Genomic DNA, 19,247 nt, shown 5'->3' with positions numbered 1-19,247 from the left:
ACTGAGACTTCCAGATAGGCCTGCTTCTGAAATACACATACCCCGCTGACCCTGGTGCTATCCCCAAGCCCCACGTGGGCAGACAGCCTTACTGCTGACCGTACCAGCAATAGCAGGGACAGCCACAGCCACAGCAATGGTCACTCACAGACCCTCATCTGTGCTCCTCCCTACATGGCTGGGTGAAGTCAAACACCTCCCCAGACACTGGGCTGCTTATGGTGGCAGAACTGAAACCCAAACCAGGACACTTTGCTGCCCCTGCCACTGATCATCAGAATGCCACTTCGCCTGGGAAGACCTTGAGACCATCACTTGAACAGCGATTTGATTTTCAATATCTCCTCCAAGGAGTGAGGAAGGGCAGAGCAAGGCACACCAGAGCAAGGATGAGGAAGGGGAGAAGAGCAGAGACAGAGACTGTGAGGGGTGGGAAAGGGAGAGCCCAGGGCACAAAGAGAGGGTGCTTAAGGTACAGAGAGATGGGGGGACTGAGCAGGTTGGGGGACTTTCTCCCCCACCACTCCGGGCTCATACTTCTCTGCAGCCAGCTTCCTTCCCACACACCTTCAGACCTGTGGCCTCTGCCCTCTCTTCCCTCCCCTATTATATCAGCACAGAAGCTCCTTCTCTCTCCCACCAGCCATGCCTTTCCCCATTGTTTTCAGTCTCCACTTCTGTACTAATCACAAATGTACCCCTTCCTGTCCTCCTGCCCTTCTGCTGTTCAGAAGGCCCTGGTTTGGCTCCCACCTACAGCATCTCCATCCTGGCTGCCGAGACCCTCTGAGATCCATCTTGCCTCCACCGGCCTGCCCTGTCTTCCACCTGCCCACCCTGCCGAGTTTTGTACACTGGGCTCAGTCCACTTGATCAAAGAGAATTCCCAAAGAGCTCGCACCTTCCAGCACTACCCATCTTTCCTCAAGGCGCACCCAGGAGCCACCACCTAACACACTGTTGCTTCTCCTATACCCCCTCTCTGACAAGAGCAGGCAAGGTTACAGCAGAGCCATGATGTGAAGCTCTCCACTGGCTACATCCCTGGCAGCCATTTTTTTTGTCAGATGCACATGAAATACTCCACCTCCCCACAGGGTGGATTCTCCCCACTCCCGTGTGGATTCTTTCTCTCCTCCCACGGTGTGGGTTATTTGCTACATCAACTAGTGACGCTTTCCAGTCATTCTGTCACACCCAACTCATGATACCGTCTGCCTGTGGTATTTGGACGAAATGAAACCTTGACCCATCTTAGGTAACCTCTTACAGGCAGTCAGCTCTTCACACCTTGCACCCCCAGATGGCTTGTTTCCCAAAGGGCCTGTATTTCAGCACCTGGCTCTGGGTCGCCTTCAGCAAGAATCGAAGGTCTGTATTTCTCTTGGCTCACCCGTCCATGCTGTAGAGCATTTGGTGCCAACCAGGCCACAGACAAGGTGCTGGGTTAACATTCCTTCATAGTGGCAGGCGTGAATGAAAACTTGACCCCACAAACATTTGTCTGGAGTCCACCCCCAACACCATACCTGATGACTAACCTCTATGGTCTGGTTATAGACTAATAGGGCCCCTACTATGTGCTAGGCACCCATTGTATACCATCCCGGACCACTGCAGATAGGCCTGGTTTATATGTGCTCCTATGATGGAGGGCAAATAGTGTTGTGCTAAGAGGAGACCTACTCTGTGCAGAATGAGCAAGAACAAGTTCCATATTCAGCCCTCTCTAGGTTAGTTAGTAACAGCAAGGAGAGGCGCAGGAAGAAGGGTGCACAGGAGAGATTAATAATAACTATTTATTCTGGCAAATTACAAGTGTGTGTAGGGCCATCTGTGCACACCACTCCTCACCAGCCAGCCTAGTGCAGGAACGCAGCTCGGCTCTAGGGAGCAGCTGGGCCCTCCATCAACCTGCTGGTGCTCCGGAGGTGTGCTCAGCCTGCCTGTCACCAGCTCTGCAGCCCACCATCCTCCAGGTGGATGCCGCCAAGGAGCTGTTCTAAATGCAGCCAAAGTTAGGCCCATGTGCTGTGGGGGGTGCCCCCTCCTACTGAGAGGAGCTGGGGGCTCCCTGGAAAGGAAGACCTTTAGGGCCTAAGGCACAGAGGCAGCTCCTGGGGCCCACTGAATGTCAGTCCGTGGCACTGGAGGCCAGCTCGCACTGCATGGGAAAAAGGCATCAGACATCCTGCTAGACGCACAAGGGCAGCTTTGTCCAGAAGGTAAGTGAAAGACCCAAAGAAAGGTCATTTCGACTGCACAGCTCAGCAGTGTGAAGAGGCCTTGGGCTCTGCCTGGCCCTACTGAGAAGCAAGAGGCCAACCTGGGCCCAACCCAGGCAGCAATGAGACTCTTTCCTCAACTTAGCCTTGACCTTGGCCTCAAATTGAACTTGGACTTTTTCTCATCTGACCTCTAACCCCAGTATAAGCTGAACCCAGATGCTACGGTGGCCTCCCATCCATGCCCTGGAGGTACTAGAGGACTGATACTCTCTCCACCCTAAAAGAGGCAGGCGGACAGTGCCTAACAGGGAAAGCCAGCCACATGGTCACAGGCCCTTGATATCAACAACCTGGGATATGAGAGCAAAAAACAAACAATACTCATGTATTAAAAAAAAAATAGGGGCTTGAAGAGATTGCTCAGTAGTTAAGAGTACTTACTGTTCTTCCAGAGGACGCAGGTTCAATTCCCAGCACCCATGTTGGGTGGCTCATAACTGCCTATAACTCCAGCAGCTCCAGAGGAGCTGGTCTCCTCGGGCCCCTCACACGCACATGCACACAGACATAGAGACGCACACAAATTAAAAACAAAAAGAGGGAGTTGGGGGTTTAGCTCAGTGGTAGAGCGCTTGCCTAGGAAGTGCAGGGTCCTGGGTTCGGTCCCCAGCTCCGGAAAAAAAGAACCAAAAAAAAAAAAAAAACAAAAAAAAAACAAAAAGAGAAATAACAACCGCAGCTGGCATTCGGGGAGCATTGATGGTACACAGGCACCATCTTAGATACCTGGTATATATTTATCCCTTCATTCTTTATCAGAACTCCATGTTATAGACAAGACAAGGAAAAGAATGACCCAGTAACCTTCCTAAAACTATGCAGTGCAGTCAGTAAATATCGGGGTCAGGGTTTGAACTCAGGCATCAGCTGGCTCCAGAGTACCTGTATGTGCTTATCACACTGGATTCTCCCAAGCCTGGGCAGTTCTTGGTTCAGTGCACATGTGCACATATGTGTGTGCATACACACACATACACACACACACACACACACACACACACGCACGCACACGCACATGCACACACACACTTAGAGAGTCAGAAACAGAGAGACAGAGAGATGCAGAGAGACAAGGAGAGACAGAGACCTTTATGATTGCAGCCCTAGAGGGGTGGAAATCAGAGCTCTGAGGAGAGATGCTTGCCAGAGTTAGCAACAGCTGAGACGCCATCCCATTGGCACTCAAACTACTGAATACCATAAGGGAAGATATTAACACTTGTAATGACGCCATCCAGCAAAACTCTGCTAGTGTCTCGGCACAGGTCCTTCTACTCTTCTTCCTGTTTATAGAGTAATATTCTCCAATAAAGGGCATACGCTACTTAATTCACTTGACAGGTCCTAACAGAGTTGCAGCCAGGCCACAGCTTGAGTGTGGATCCATCTTCCCACACTTCTGGATTAATCAGATTTCAGGGGAAGCAGCGGGATTGGGCATCGGGCAGCTCCAGGAAACGGGCCGTGTGACTAGACAGGGTCTGCTTGGATCAAGGCAAGTGTATTTATCCTCGGGGCGGCCTCCGTGAGAGATTGATGGCTCCCTGTGGCATAGCAGAGATGTCACTTTGGGGAGTCGCGGCTGGAGGATGAACACAAATGATCCATCTACCAACCACAGCCAGAGTCAAAATGAAAACTGAACGCAGGAAGTCTGGAGTAAGGCCCGTCGGGCCTCCACTATGGGCTACAGCCAGAGGGTCTCCAAAATGGTTGCCACGATTGGGTAAAGCAAATGTCCTCAAATCCAAAAGTAAGAGCTCCCAGCATGCACAGAGGTGAGGGGAAAGAACTGGAGTGAACACCAAGAGGAGGCAGTGCTGGGGCCAGAGGGATAGCTCTCCCTAGGTCACCCAGCATGCTCACTGTGGGGTCGGAGGTCAGGGAGGCTGCACCTGACTACTCCCTGAGGGTGCAGGAGCTGAGCCTGACACAGGCACTGGCCAGGCCCACAGCGCCCTCCACAGGGCTGAACTGGCATAGCCTGAACTCAGGGTAAGGAGGACTTCAAGGAGACACTCCAGAAAAGGACAGGCAAGATCCAGAGCCCCTCGGGCTTGCTGAAGGGACTGCGGACACCAGGGTCTTTGGCTTCCCCTCCCCTGTCTTTTTCTCCCCAGTGCTCATGTAGAGACTGGTCATGACTGCTAGGGGCCTTCTCCTCAGCTGTTCCGCCCCTGCCCTACTTATGTTGGCACCATGATGCCAGCCTCACACAGATTAATGAGGTCAGGCTGAGGACCCGCATTGGGGGACTGGCCTTGTTTCCAGGTGACCAGATACTTGAGCCTAAATTAACTCTGACTAGCCTTTGTGTTCTCCTCCTTCAGCAGGCAGGAGGGAGGGCAGGAGGCACAGAAGAGGAAGAAGAAGGGAAGGAGTTGGAAGGTGGGAGGAAGCAGGGAGAGGTGCGTGAGAAGAGGAAGGAAAGAGGAAGGAAGCAGCTTTAAGCAGGGCTCCCTGACTCCCGGCTAGGAAAATTCCCTTTCAGGTGGGCCTTGTCAGGTGACCTCTGTCTTGTCAGAGGAAGGTCAAGGAACACTCCTGTCCATGGGCTTCTTTAGCCCCCACCTTGCCAAAGCAGCACCATGCACCTGGCACTACTGGGCACAGCCAGGCTCCGAGAGAAAGTGACCTTCTAAGAAGGGTGAGGGACAGGGATTACTGGAACCATATAATACCACATAGCGATGAAACCCGATTTTCCTCCCTCATAACCCTACTTCAAGAGGTGTGTGTGTGTGTGTGTGTGTGTGTGTGTATGATAGAGAGAGAGAGACAGAGAGACAGAGAGACACAGAGAGACTTACACAACAGTGGGTTTCCATATGTTTTTTAAAACATCCTTAGTGTTAGTTATACCCCCATCCCCTCCTCTGTCCTATCCTCCCATCCCCCTCCCCACATCACTCTCCCTTTATTATTCCTTTTGCCTCCTCATTTCCTGTGGTCTTGCCTCCTTGGGGCAGAGTGTTGGTGGGGCCAACAGACAGTGAGAGGCATAGGATGAAGGAAGTCCCAACTACTGTACGAGCCAAGGGGAGGAGCAGGATGGGATGGAAGACTTGTAGTGTGCAGTTCTCATGTGCAGGGCAGGCAAAGGACAGGCAGACGCTCCAGGTGTGAAAGGGACGCTCACCTCAGGAGACGGCACGAGCCACACAGCATGAGGTGGGTGACAAGGAGCGTGGGTCACCTTCAAATGTCCACATTCAGCCCTCCAAGGAGAACAGCTTGGAAGAGAAGGCGGCAATAAAGAGGAGAAAGGCCATACCTGCCTGTCCCCCAAACCCTCACCTCTACTCAGCCCATTTGCTGGGCTCGGCCCAGCCCTCACGATGCCCCTCGCTTGCCATGGCACTACGGATACCATGTGGGCATCCCTGCCTCTCAGAGTTTGGGAGAAGCCAGAAAAGAGTGCCCAGTCAGTCTACCCTGGGTTCTGGCATGTGCTAAGGGATATTCAGCATGAGCAGAGAGGAATGCGTGCTTGTCCTGACACAAGCCAGGAGTAAGAACGGGAGATCCCAGGAGGCAGCCCTGAGGAAAAGCCACTGGGTTGAGAGGTCTCTAAGGTGTAGAGGGGGAGTTTGTGAGCCCTGCTGAGGGCTCCAGTCTCAGTCTCAGAGCAAGGGTGAGCTGCAGATGGTACGAGTTAGGAAGGGGGAGGGGCACTGCAATCCTATTTTCAGAATCTGCAGGTGTGAACGACTTGTGCGGTGGGTGGGGGCTTAGTGGCTAGGGCTCGGAGATCAGCTTGGATGGCAGTGGCCGGGATGTGCTGGAGGCAAAGAAGGTTGGGGAGACCTGAGGTGTGCAGAGAAGGCACTCCACAGAGAGATGAGGTGGGCAGGAAGCATCAGCAGTGACCAGCATGAGGTCCAGGCACGGGGGTTGGGGATTTAGCTCAGTGGTAGAGCGCTTGCCTAGCAAGCTCAAGGCCCTGGGTTCGGTCCCCAGCTCCGAAAAAAAAAAGAAAAAAGAAAAAAAAATGAGGTCCAGGCACTAAGAGGCTGTCTTTGGGGGACTCTATGTCTTTGAGATATCCCAGTTGGAGATGTGGTTGGACCTGTGGTCTGGTGGAGAAGAGGTATTCACATGGGCACCCCCCTCCTTCCTTGTCATCAAAGGTAGCCTAAACGAGCTCTCTGCAGGGGAAGGACAAAGGTGATGAGAGGTGATGGCTTAAAAGGAAGACTAATGGGAAAGGCTAGCAGAGGGAAGAGGATACAGAAGTCTTTTTGCCTCTCAGAGGCTGCCTTCACCATCAAACTACCTTAGGCCCCCATCTCTACTGGATGCTGGGCCAAGCCTCTGCTAGGGACAAGCTCTAGTCAAGAACAGGAGAGGGATTCTCAAATCTCTGGGTTGTGTTTAAATGACACAGAGGACACACTTTAGCTGAGGAACAGAAAGAGGAACCTGGCAAGGGACTCTTGAGGTGAGGGAGGGTTTCTCCAGCCCAGATGGAGACTGGATATTGCTTTTCTGGCAGAAGACTTTTTGGCACTCCCCACCTTGACATTCTGCACCACTCCTCGAAACTGAAGTCTGCTATCTTGCCATTCTACTCTCCTGGCCTCTCAGAGATGGCCAGGAGCTGACAGGCCATAAGGCTCTACTGAGAAAGAAACATGGAGAAGCCTAGAGCCGTTCTGGGTCTTGGAGGCCAGCAGCAAGCATGTGGGCTTTGCTAAGTAATGGGGAGTCACAGAAGGGGGCGTTCACAGGCACAGCTTTGAGTGGTGGATGAAGGCCTATAGCACATTTAGAGCTGGAGAAAGAACGGAAGCCAGAGGCGGGACAACAGACAGAGGCCAGGTAGTCCCACCTGAAGACTGGAAGATTGTGAACCCATACATGTAGCACAGAGACCCACGAGTGTGTCTGTGCACAGAATGACAAACAGAAGCACAGATATCTCCCAGAGACATTCAGGAACAGACACCCAAGCTCACACTGAGTAGAGGGGCCCTTTGACCCACAAGTGGAGGTACAGAATGGACGGGCGTGGATGGAAGGACATTCCTAAGTGTTTCCACAAGGGCATACAGACGTGTAGGCACCCTAGGTGGCAGCCTCTTCCTACAAGGACAGGGAGGAAGTCCTAGCCAGCTTTTCCCTGCATGGCTTCAGACCACACCGGGCTGGACAATAACAGAGGCTTGACTCACCTGGGCCCCAGCTCTCAGCAGTCCCCTAAAAGCAGAGTGGTGTGGTGCCCATAACGGGACTCCAACTCACTTGTTCACTGAAGTCCAAGAATATGCCAGCTGACTAGCTAGCTCCTTCCCCTCCTAAAATGGCAGCCGTGATAGATGGCTAATGGCAGGGCTCTGGGCCACTATCACCAACCCTGTCAGCAGGGCAGGAAGTGACAGGTATGGGACTCTAATCTCAGGTGGGCTGTACACATGTGAGCACGGCAGAAAAGCGCATGCATGCATGCATGCGCGCGCGCACACACACACACACACACACACACACACACACACACACACAGAGGCATGGAGGTTGACAGGTAGCACTAGTGTGCATACAGTCCCAAGACCAGAGAGAGACCCAAGTACTGAATGGCCCAACAGAGCCTGCATATAGGGTACACACCCCCATACAGACAGCTTCCCAGGGTGCACGAATACACACCAGGGGTGCTTGGATCCACACAGCCTCAGGAAGCACACCGCTTGTTCTTATGTACAACATGACAACAGATGGCTGGTCAACACCCTGACACATGCTACATGGGTACAGATGCCCTGCACGGATGTGCACCAACATACACTAGCACTCGTGTACACACAGACATCCACAGTTTCCCCCGGCCTCTGGCTCACAGCCCCGTCACCGTCAGTGTCGGTCAGGGGTTCCCTCCCCTCCTCCCCTCTGGCTTCTGAACAACAAGACTTGGGCTGAGTTCTGCCTGGTAGACCACAAGGGGTGGATGTGGCCTGCATTCAAGGCCTTCGGTGACTGGAACGGCAACATCTGGACAAGGATTCTCAGACCTGGGAACTGATAATGGACAGAATGGAGCATTTGTCTCAGTGACACCTCCTCCTTCAGACCTCTGGGCTTCCTCAGCAGCCAGGCTGGGAATAGCTGAGCCCTGGAAGCCCTGAGCCCAGAGGCGGAGGCACTGGTGTGCTGGGGCGGGAGCTTCAGCTATAGGCTTGAAAGGGCTGAGGTGCTGTGTAAGCAGAAGCCCAGAAGAGGAAAATTCCTTCACAAGATTAAATCAGTCAACGTAATATCTCCCCGCAGCCATTTAAATGACTCCAAGCCGCGACAGTGCAACTGCCACCGTTTATCTGAATGGTGGCCCAGAGGCAGCATTCCAAACATACCTAGGAGGGGGAGAACATGCCAAGCCCTTCCTTGGTACATGCAGACACATGGGGTTCCCGGATCCCAGGGAAAGGGCTGCTCTGGGCCATGGGGACCACACATTGCACCTGGTGGTTTTTTTTTTTTCCTTCCCCTACCCAGCAAGGCTCTGAAAGTGTCTGGGGTTAACCCTGCCAGACAACCTTGGTAGAGTTCTAGAGTGGAGTCTCCAAGACAAAGGAAAACACAGTCCTGGGGAAGTAACAAGCTCAGCTGTCCCTGAGCAATCAATGGTGGCTGGCGGGGGGTGGGGGGGAGTGTGTGTGTGTGACATGATTTTATCAGATCTACTTTACTGTGTAATCCTTTGCATTTCTGAAGTAAATTTTGAAGCTTTGCACCCTCTGTCTACAGATGGTACCCAACCAGGGTATGGGTATAGCTACGTTGGTTCCCTCACTTCCTCCAGACTGTTCTCCGGGAGCTGACTGAGGAAGGTGGTCCCACCCTTAGACCCTTCAGTCAGTATCTCTGGGACTGCATGGATAAGCCTGGCTCCTGGGATCACGTTCTTCACTCCTGGCAAGCTCCCGGACACAAGGCTGCCCCCTTGGGCTCTGCCTGGCTAGCTCTGGAACCTGCACAGCATGACCCTGCCTCTCTCACCCTTGAACAACCCAGCCAGGCACAGGAACTGAGCACCCCAGACTCACATACGAACACACACACACACACACACACACACACACACACACACACACACCCCTTTCCTTCCTCCCATCTGCCCTCAAGGGCCCATCATCCCTCCCTGAACAGACTTGTCTGCCTCAGTCCCTGGGATAGGGTTAAGGGGCATCCAGAGGCAAGCAGAAAAGGGACTTCAGCTTGAATTCTAAATTCTGAAATAGCCCACCACAAATTATCTTTGTTCTGACAGGCTGATTAGCATAATTATCCCATCAGAGGAGAAGGGGGAAAAAAACAGGATGAGGAAGTGGCAGAGAGACAGCCAGGGGCAGAGCCAAAGACAGCAACAGGCACTAAGAGACGAACATCTCCAAGGAGACTGCCGTAGCAGCATGAACAGGAATACCCAGAGACCCAGGCAGCAAGAAGCCCCTTCCTTCAGCAGCTGAGGACTAAGTGTGAGCCTCAGGGCCCATCCATACAACAGGAGGCTGACAGAGTGCTCTCAAAGGTCCTGAGAGCTCTACCTTGAACGTCTGAAGACATCAGACCTGGGAGGTGCTGGCAAGCCGAAGACGCCAAGAGGGCGACCCCCTAAGCTGCTGTTGTCCTTCCTTAAGACAAGTCACACATCCTTCCTCTTTCCCTTTAGTGACAGTCCAGGACCTGTGCATTCTTACTCTGTCAGGCACAGACACAGCAGCACCAAAATGCTGGAAGTCCTTGCTCACAGTGCACATAGCCTGGAGGAGTGCAGAGAAACCCAGCAGGGGACATTTCCCACACTAATAGTTGGTCTAATGAACAGGTGCTCTGGGGATGCAAACAAAGGACAGTTGTTCTGTGAGTGGCAAGTCATGGGAGTCTCTCAAAGCAAGAAGGCCCGTGAAGGGACTTAAAGAAGGACAACTCCCCGTGGGAGCAGGGGTCTGGACCTAGCGATGCTGGGCACTACGGCAAGGTCCCAGGATCCAACACATGACTCTCTCCACTCCTGTTGACCACAGAACCAGCTTAATATATCCTCACAGGACACATGACACAGGAACTCAGGCTCCCTCCTGCTTTTATTTCTCCTCCGGAGGGTTAAATGTCCCCCTAGTATGTGCAGCCAGAGGTCAGTCTAACTGGATCCCCCTTTTGGGGAAAGGATGCTTCTAGATTCTAAAGAAAGGTCAAGAAAAGGACACCAAGCAGCAGGGTCTAGACAGAGGATCAGGAGCTGGGAGTAGGAAGTGACACAAAGGATGAGGGACAGAGCTAGAGGGTGTCACAAAAGGGGACAGAATTTGGGAAGGAATTAAATGGAAAGGACCATGTTAGCTGGGGCCAAGCCAGCCCTGGGTCAGGGCCCCAGGCAGGAAGGCTGGAGTGACGGTAGGCTGCATGCCCAGTGTCCCTCACCCATCTGTCTGTCCGCAGGCGCTAATCTCAGGCTTCCACTCTGTTAGGCTGGCAGGACTCCTGCCCATTTGGCTCTTTCTGTGTGTCTGGAGGAGGTGGCAGGGGGCAGGCAGCAGAGAAAACAGCTCCGGGAATAAACACAGCCTCTGCTCAGCCTTCTGAGACCAGGACACTCAGGACACCAGGTGGATCGTGGCAGTCAAACCTGTCACACCTCCTGATGGCTCCCCCTGTGCCTGAGAGAAGGCTTTAGTAGTCGAGTTACTCAAGTGACCAGGAGGTCAAGGACGACTTCCTGTCCAGCACCGTGCTGGGCTCTTCTAAGCATTATCTTATTGAGTCTGCACGCCAGATCTCTGAGCTGGGTACCAGTATTCCCTCCCTTTGAACATCTAAGGCTCAGAGAGGCTTGGGAACTCACCCAAGGCTGCAAAGCCGGGAAGTGGTAGAAACCAGATTTGGTCTTTGCTTTTATCTTAGATTCCTTGTGATCTAGACAGAGGGGTGAGGAGGTGCAGGCCTCACTGTGGGAACACCCTACTTCTGACAGTGCAGGCCCTTTAGAACCATCCCCAGGGAAATGGCCTCTTGTATGCTGTCCAGGTTGCTATGCCCCGACCAATACCTCTGCGTGAGTGGTTGGATGCAGTGGAGGAGTCCTGGAAGGAACGGAGGTGTGCCTGGGGCTGATGTGCCTCTGCTCTCTGTTCAGAATTGGCCATGTCCCCCAGTGGCTCTACCCTCTGCCTTAGGCAGGCATATTTGAGGCTTCAGCATCTGTGAGAGTACCCATGAGTCCTTGCATGACAGCCACATCTACATGACTAAGGAGGACACTGAGGGGAAAGAGTCAGCTCCAAGAACTCCAAGTGACACAAGGTGGCCTCAGCATAATTACCTCTCTGTTTTCTTCTTTCTTTTCACTGTGGGTCAAGCACCAATCCTTACACCTAGCTAACATCTCTAGCCTTCTGATGGCTAGGGCTAGCTAGCTACACAAGCTGACTTAGATACCTTCTCATGCGCCATCATTGACAGATATTACAGCCACTCTCCAGAAAGCAGCTCCTGGTGCCCGCTGGATAGACGGGAAAGTCAGTGGAAAGAGAACTTGTTCAAAACCACATCTATAGCAGCCTAGAATCAAGGCCATTTGTATCCCTTACCCTGCCCTGTCCACAGTTCCTGTGATGTGACCAATTCTCCTAACACCAGCAGTACTGAGCTCGAGTCTCAGATGTCCCTTAAAAACATAATCCTAAGCTAGGGAGATAGCTCAGTTGGTAAAATGTCTTCTCTACAGGCATTAGAACCTGAGTTCAGATCCCCAGTGCTTGGGTACTGCAGCATGGATGTCTGTAACTTTGCTGCCGTTGAAAGACAGACAGATCCCTGGGGTTCGCTGGCAGGCCTGCTTGGATAATCTCTGAGCTTCTGATGCAACCTGGAGACTCTGCCTCAAAAAATAAGGTGGAGAGCAATCATGGAAGATGCCTGATGTCAACCTCTGGCCTATACATACATGCACACGCACATGCAAGCATGCCTGTGCACATACGCACAGACACAAGCACACACGCACATACACCCCACATATAAACCAAAGAGTAATCCTCAAGGGGCCCGAGGAGTAATCTGTAGTCCACAGGAAGGTGCATAGTTCCCGGGGCACTCATCCACACCAAGCTCTGTAAATGTGTCCATTTCCAAGAGAAGGATTTGACGTGGTGCTGATTCTCCCATCGTAAGACAAATGCCTGCTGCTTCCGTTTATCACACAGCAGAGCTGTGGAAGCGGCAGCTGAGTGGAGGGGCCCTACAGTGTGCGAGCGAGAGTGAGCAGAACCTGAGACTGGAGGCCCAGGCTCATCCCAGAGCCGCCCTCACTCAGTGACTGACCTTGGGCAAGTCACTTACCCATCCTAGGCTTCTATTTTCTCTTCTCTCAAATGAAGGAGTTGGATGATACGGTCCCCAAGGTCCCCAGTAGACTGAACCTTCTAGGAGCCTGTGATTTGGGTTTCAATTAAAGTTTAGCAGACTGACTCTCAGCAAATTTAATGACTCTTCAAAGTTGACTACGGCAGGCAAAAAAAAATTATAAATGTAATTTTATCAAAATGAGAGAAGATGAGCAAAAGCAAGCAAATAGCATTTTGGCGCAGAGACCACACTTCCCCGGCCTATAGCGAGCCTCTGCCCTTGCATGGGGGAGGGAGCAGAGGGGATGCTCTGGAGAGCACTTAGGTTTGTCTTCCAGATCCAGGGAGAGAGCAGGCCCTAGCCAGGGGCAGGGCAGGACTCTTGGGGTTAATTTGAAATGAGGGGGAGGGAGGAGGGAAGTCCCAGGAGAAAGTGAGTTAAGCCTACCTAAAAGAGGGACTTATGACAGTCACAGCCAATTCTTCTCCATTTGACCCAAAGGCCTCCCAACCTCCTGGAATTTGGCCTGGGAGACTCTGAAATTAGGTATTTCAACTCCAGGAAGGTTAAAGGGTCTCTATGAGCCCTCAATCGCCACCCCCCCCCCGCAAGAAACACTACAAAGAGGGTGATTTAAGGAAAAATACTATTTGTTTCCCAATTTACAAGCAATTACACATGATTTACAGCCCAGCCTGCCTCTTGCACAAGCAGCCCCGTAATTTACAAGACCATAAAGTCCGGGGGCTCCCGTGCTCCCGACACTGTAAATCTGGCCTGGATGGTGACTCCGGGTGGAAATGATTAATCTGTCCTTCCAGGGATGAGCCGTACAGCGCTACATTAGCAGGGGAAGCATCATGCTGAGGTGGCACTTCTCCGCCACACCCGTGACACCTGTTTTGCACTGGAAGAGAAATATGGTCCAGGTCCCACGAGGCCAAGCCAACGAAAGGTGCCAGCCTGGGATGCAAGCCCAGTCACTTAAGCACTGGTGTGCGTGTACCTTGTCTGTTGTCCTGAGAGAAGCCCTTAGCCCTCTCTCCATAGGCTGAGTTCCAGGCCGGAGGGAACTTGTGACAACTCAAGCAGGAGATGGAATCACACAGGCGGCAGCCAAGTGTCAGACACATAGGCCATGGGTTGGCCTGGTCTGAGGTTAAAGACTCTGCCAAGCCAACGGCGGCCTTGGAAGGTTCAGCAGCCAGCTTGGACTTCGTCAGCCTGCTTTAGGGATCTGCCAGGACAAGGATGGGTGAGGGGGTCAGCACCAGGGACAGCTCCTGAAACACTGGCCTGAGCAGAGATGCCAGGACTGCCATGGCCGTCCACCCCTCCTGAGCTGCGGAAGGCCAAACAAGTACCTGGATTGAAAGAAAGGCCACATGGCGTTGATAGAGGAGTTGGTCCTCATTCCCTCGAGAGCCCTGTCCCCTTCCTCTTGAAACTGGATGTCTTAAAACACCCTTGAATCCCTCAAAGACTTACTGGTAAGTTAAACTGTCCCCATCCCAGCACTTTCTCCACACCAATTCTGAGCTGAAACCCTGCCTTCTGACTAGATGGAGACAGATAAGTGGATGACAGGAATCACTGATATTTGTTGTGTTCTCGTTAAACATCAGGTCTTACGTTGTCCCCGCTGGAATGAATGTCCCACTTGACTCTCTGGATTGAGGCTAAAAATTCTTTGAAAGACCAGCAGCACCATGGAAGCTGTAGAAACGACTCAGTTTGGTAAAATGCTTGCCATGCAAGCACAGGGACCTGACTTCCATCTCCAGCAAGCTCCAAAAGGACCAGGTGTAGGAGCAGGTGCCTGAAACATCAGAGCTGGGGAAGCAAAGACAGGAATATTCAAGGGGCTCACTGGCCAGCCAGTCTATTCAAATTAATGAGTTCTAGGCTTAATGAGAGGCTTTGTCTCCAAAAGTAAGGTAGAGAGTGATAGAAAAAGATAAATATTAACCTCCAGCTTCTGACACTTGCCCATGCACGTGTGTGTGTGTGCGTGCGCGCGCGCACGCACGCACGCATTGTGAATGCCGACACATGCAGACAGACAGACACATAGAGAGAAGAGGGAGGGAGTGAGGGTAAGGGAAAGGAAAAGGGAGAGAGAGAGGAAGGGAGGGAAAGAGAAACTGAGGGAAGGAGAAAAGCAGACACCCCATGAAGCAGGTGGCATAAAACTCTGCTCCCCCCTCGCGTTAGCTAGCAGAGAACACAGGTATGCAGCCCCAGCCATCCTGTTTCCAGAGCCTGCCTGCTTCACCACTGGATGACAGTGACTCCATTAGATGAGCATGGTGAGAGTGCATGAGCCAGCAGTACACAGATCAGCCTTCAGGCCAGAGTTCTCACCCCCCAGCTCCTGCCACCCCTTTTCCATGGTCAGCTAAGAGATCTGGGAATGTGAGCTCTGAAGCCCAAGACTCCCTCCTGGTCCCAACAAAGCCCTGAGTATTTCCCATTCATTGTCCTCTGGCCTGGCCTAGCCTGACCTTCTGACCTCTGAGCACAGCAGCTCCCAGTTGCAGTGTGGCAGGGGTCCCTACCTCCTGTGGCACAGGACCCTGTTAGTGAGGAAAGAGCAGAGAGTGAAGTTCAGCTGTCGTCAGCTGGAGGGATCAAGACCAGGAGGCAAGACCACAGTCCAGGCCTGGAAGGGCACAAAATGAGAGCACAAGAGGCAGAGAGGACACGGGATGGAGGGTGACACTTGGCACACTAGGTCATACAGAAGAGTCCAGAAGATGCAGAAGGGTCATATACACGGAGAAGGGTCAGGGAGATGCTCCTGAGTGCTTCGTTAGCAGCCCAGCTTGGCCATTCACAGGCAGGTTACCTAGACATTCTAAGGCTCTGCTTACTCATCTGCCTAACGAACTCTGAACTGAAGGGCATTCTTCTGAGAGGGCATTGAGATGGCAAATCTGGAGCTACAGCGAGCTCTCAGCAGATGCAATTTTTAACAGTGTGGTCATGATTTTCACTGCCAGGGAGCCTGTCTTGAATCGCCTGGGCCAAGAGCATGGACCAGAGACGAGATTCAGCCTGCGCTGCCTGAGAGGCTCACCAGCTCTGTCAGCAGGCATGCATGGTGGAGGTGACCTCACTGGCACAGACCGTCCTCAGCATCTCTCTCTCAGGTAGGAGCAGAAAAACCTCTGTGAATTCCTACCATGGGGGTATGGAAGGTTCCTTCTTCTCCCCCTCTGTCTCCTATTTCCTCTCACCCTCTTCCTCTTTTCAGCCCTCTATCCAACTCTTTTTTTCTTCTCTATGACTCTTCAAACTCTCTTGCTTGCCTTTTATCCTTTTCCCTTTCATCTCCTGCCTCCTCTGCCCCACCATCGCCCACAGGAAAGACTCCCTGGTTGCTATGGGGTTGGCGCTTGCTACCCTGACACAAGGCAGGACCATCTCACTCAGGGTTCGGTTGGCTAGTCTCATCCCAGGTTAAGACATCCCCATCCTCTGAGCAGGAAGCATCTTAGCCGTTCTCTATGGTCACTTGTGGACAGCTCAAATAAAATTACCCCCATCCTTCCAGAGGTCCAGCTTCCCCCTCCAACTGTCAGCATCCCTATGGTTTCAGTGGCCTCGTTCTCCTTACAATGGGAACAAACCCCACTTCCCATCCCCATACCTGGCTCCAATTGCAGCCATGGTCTCCTAAGGCTCTTGCCAAGACTCCCAGGCCACTAACTGGAAGGCTGCATGGCTCATTTCTCTACCATCACGTGCCTCAGGGAGAGACGTGTCACTAGTCAACTCTGGGGACTGAAACCTCCATCTAAATCATACTTGTCCCCTGCTGTTGACAGTCCTCGGTGTGAGTAAACAGAGTGACTCATCCCAGAGACAGAGCCCAGGCACAGAGCCCTCCCTGCCCTCTCCAGGGGACCAGTTAAAGCTGTAGCCTCATCAAAGTGCCCAGTGCCATGCCGGCTCCCAAACACAGCTCTTTCAGCCTCCCTCGGGAGATCAGAATCATGGATGACAGCAAACACCACCTCCTCTTGCCCCAAATGACTCTGACTCCCAAGAGGCTTGCTAGAAAATGCCTTCGTTCAACAACACAGTCCACACAGGTAGGTTTCTGTCCAGGGGTCTTCTTGGAGGCTACGAGGGAGCCAGCCAGAGCAGCCACAGGAAGAAGAGAGAAACAGATACAGATAACTCAGGGGATCGCCATTCCCCCTCACAAACTATTGGAGGGGACTTATTCTAGTGACGATGGTGTCACTGCATACTCTTGAGACCAGCTCCTCCAGTGTGACTACCAGGAGGGCAAGCCTGCCACCTGGAAATAGAACTGGGGTCTTTTGGTTTTGGTTACAGAATTCCAATCTTGACAAACTAATTTCTCCTGCATAAAGTCTTCTTAATTTTTATTTATTTTTTGTGCATGTAAATGCATAGGTGTTTGTGCATATGCGTGAATACACACACATGTTCATGTACACACACATGCACACACACGCACACACACATGCACCCATGTTCGCACATGCACACACACATGCACACATGCACATGCACACACACACGCACACGCATACATTCACACACACGCACACACACACGCACCCATGCGGGCACATGCACACACATGCACATGCACACATACATGCACACACACACGCTCATGTACACACACATGCACACACACACACGCACACATGCACACACGCACACACTCACACCCCCCCACACGCACCCACACACACACACACACACGCACCCATGCAGGCGCATGCACACACATACACATGCACACATACATGCACACACACATGCACACACACATGCACACGCATACATGCACACACACACACGCACCCATGCGCGCGCATGCACACACATACACATGTGCTGCTGCATGTGAGTGGAGAAGCCAGAGGTTAATATCCACTGTCTTTACCTTATAGTTTGTGACAGGGTCTTTCACTTAGATCACAAACTTGGCTAGATCTTTAACAAGCCCAGAAGACCTCCCCATCTCTGCTTCTCCAGTCTTGGGATGCGTACTCTGGAATACAGCTTTTTACGCAGAGACTAGGGCCAGACTTGGTCCTCATGTTGTACAGTGAGTACGTTACTAACAAACTGTTGTCTCAGGCTTCCACGTATAGTCCGTGGTAGATCTGCTCCATCATCCAACATTCCCCCACTCACTGTTAGCATCGGCCATACTGTCAGATATGTGCCTAAGCCTTATTTTTTTTTCTTTTTCTCGGAGCTGGGGACCGAACCCAGAGCCTTGCGCTTGCTAGGCAAGCGCTCTACCACTGAGTTAAATCCCCAACCCCGTGGCTAAGCCTTATTAGTATACAAATGAAACCCCTCAAGCTGGGACAGTATAGAGTGGGGGGTGTATTGGGTGACCTATGTGCCTGGAGTGGAGGGCACTCACTATAGTGAGACTGTATTTCCTGAGGATGCCAGGAAAGCCTTCATTGCAGAGAAGATGGCCAAATGAACATTCGGACATACAGACTTCTCAAGGAGGCTCAGTGTCCATGAAGTCTTGGGTCCTAACTTCGGTCTTTTCAGACACATTTAGAGTACAACGTTCTTACAAAAAAATCACAGTCATCCACAGAAACCTAAAAATGTGTGTATAACTCTATTGTATAAGCCAAAATGATTCAACTGAAACCAAACATGAGCATGAGGTAGCATGTAACAAGAGCCTCATCCCCAGTGCTAGGGTACAGGGTGAGGGTGACATACAGAGCTGATTCATGTGGAAGATAAGACAGACACTGGACATGTCAGCTATCGCTTGCTAGGGACCCGTGTTTTAAGGAACCAAAGATGTAGAGGGCAGGAACAGAGGAGATTGTATAGATTAACAACACAGCTTCTGCATCTCAAAGCTCCCTTAGAACTGTAGAAGATGACTTTACTCCTAACTCCCTTGTCTGACCTAGGAGAACTGTTTGAGCTTTGTGTCTGCTGCTGTGATAAAAAATCCTGACAAAAAGCAATGCAGGGGAGAAAGGAGTTCGTCTTACAGTTCCAACTCACAGGCCACCGTAACAGAGAAGTCACAATGGCAGGAGCCAGAAGAAGCTTGTCACATTATAGCTCATTAAGGGCAGAGAGCAATAACAGCACGCATTCTGCTTGCTTGCTTAGTTTCTTTTCTCTTACACAGTTTAGGACAACATGCCTAGGGAATGGTGTTGCCCATAGTGGGCTTTGACTTCCCACATCAATTAACAATCATGACAATTCCTCCCAGACAGGTTCATGGTCCAACTAGATCTGGACTCTTCCTCAATTAAAACTCTCTTGTGTCAAGTTCACCATTAAAAACTAACCATAAGACCCTCCAGTGCTCTGTCACCTAGCTGGCTCATTCCCACATCATCAGCCTCCAGGTTCTATGGCCTTAGCCACCATGGTAAGCTCTCAGAGCACAAGTCACAGTTGATAAATGTTTTATAGGATGGAAGAATAATGGATGGATAGATCTAGTGGGTGGATAGGCAATTGAACTCAGTTGCGTGCCATCTGCTCTCCTGGCACTCCCTGCCCAAATCCATCTCATCTTTGCAAACCGGCTCCTGACACTTCTTCCCTGGGATCCTTCCTCCTCAGGTC

At 51.9% G+C, this 19,247-nt stretch overlaps 1 protein-coding gene and 1 long non-coding RNA gene across 4 annotated transcripts in view; both read right to left on the bottom strand.

Annotated features, from left to right (window-relative positions):
• Grik3 (glutamate ionotropic receptor kainate type subunit 3) overlaps nt 1-19,247 on the bottom strand; it is a 216,432-nt gene that overhangs the window by 137,275 nt on the left and 59,910 nt on the right. The window lies entirely within an intron of this gene.
• LOC108351031 (uncharacterized) overlaps nt 10,352-19,247 on the bottom strand; it is a 53,119-nt gene continuing 44,223 nt past the window's right edge. The window contains exons 3-4 of one of the 2 annotated variants that reach the window (XR_010066630.1): nt 13,636-19,247; nt 10,352-13,536 (exon numbers count right to left, since the gene is read on the bottom strand). The exon at nt 13,636-19,247 is cut by the window's right edge and continues 42,544 nt beyond it. This is a non-coding gene — a long non-coding RNA (uncharacterized LOC108351031). The other variant, XR_001838069.3, reaches the window with a different exon arrangement.

This window comes from Rattus norvegicus, chromosome 5, assembly GCF_036323735.1.
Source record: "Rattus norvegicus strain BN/NHsdMcwi chromosome 5, GRCr8, whole genome shotgun sequence".
Classification (NCBI taxonomy): domain Eukaryota; kingdom Metazoa; phylum Chordata; class Mammalia; order Rodentia; family Muridae; genus Rattus; species Rattus norvegicus.
Note: the sequence above shows the minus strand (reverse complement) of the source record. Positions and strands in the feature narration are given on the sequence as shown.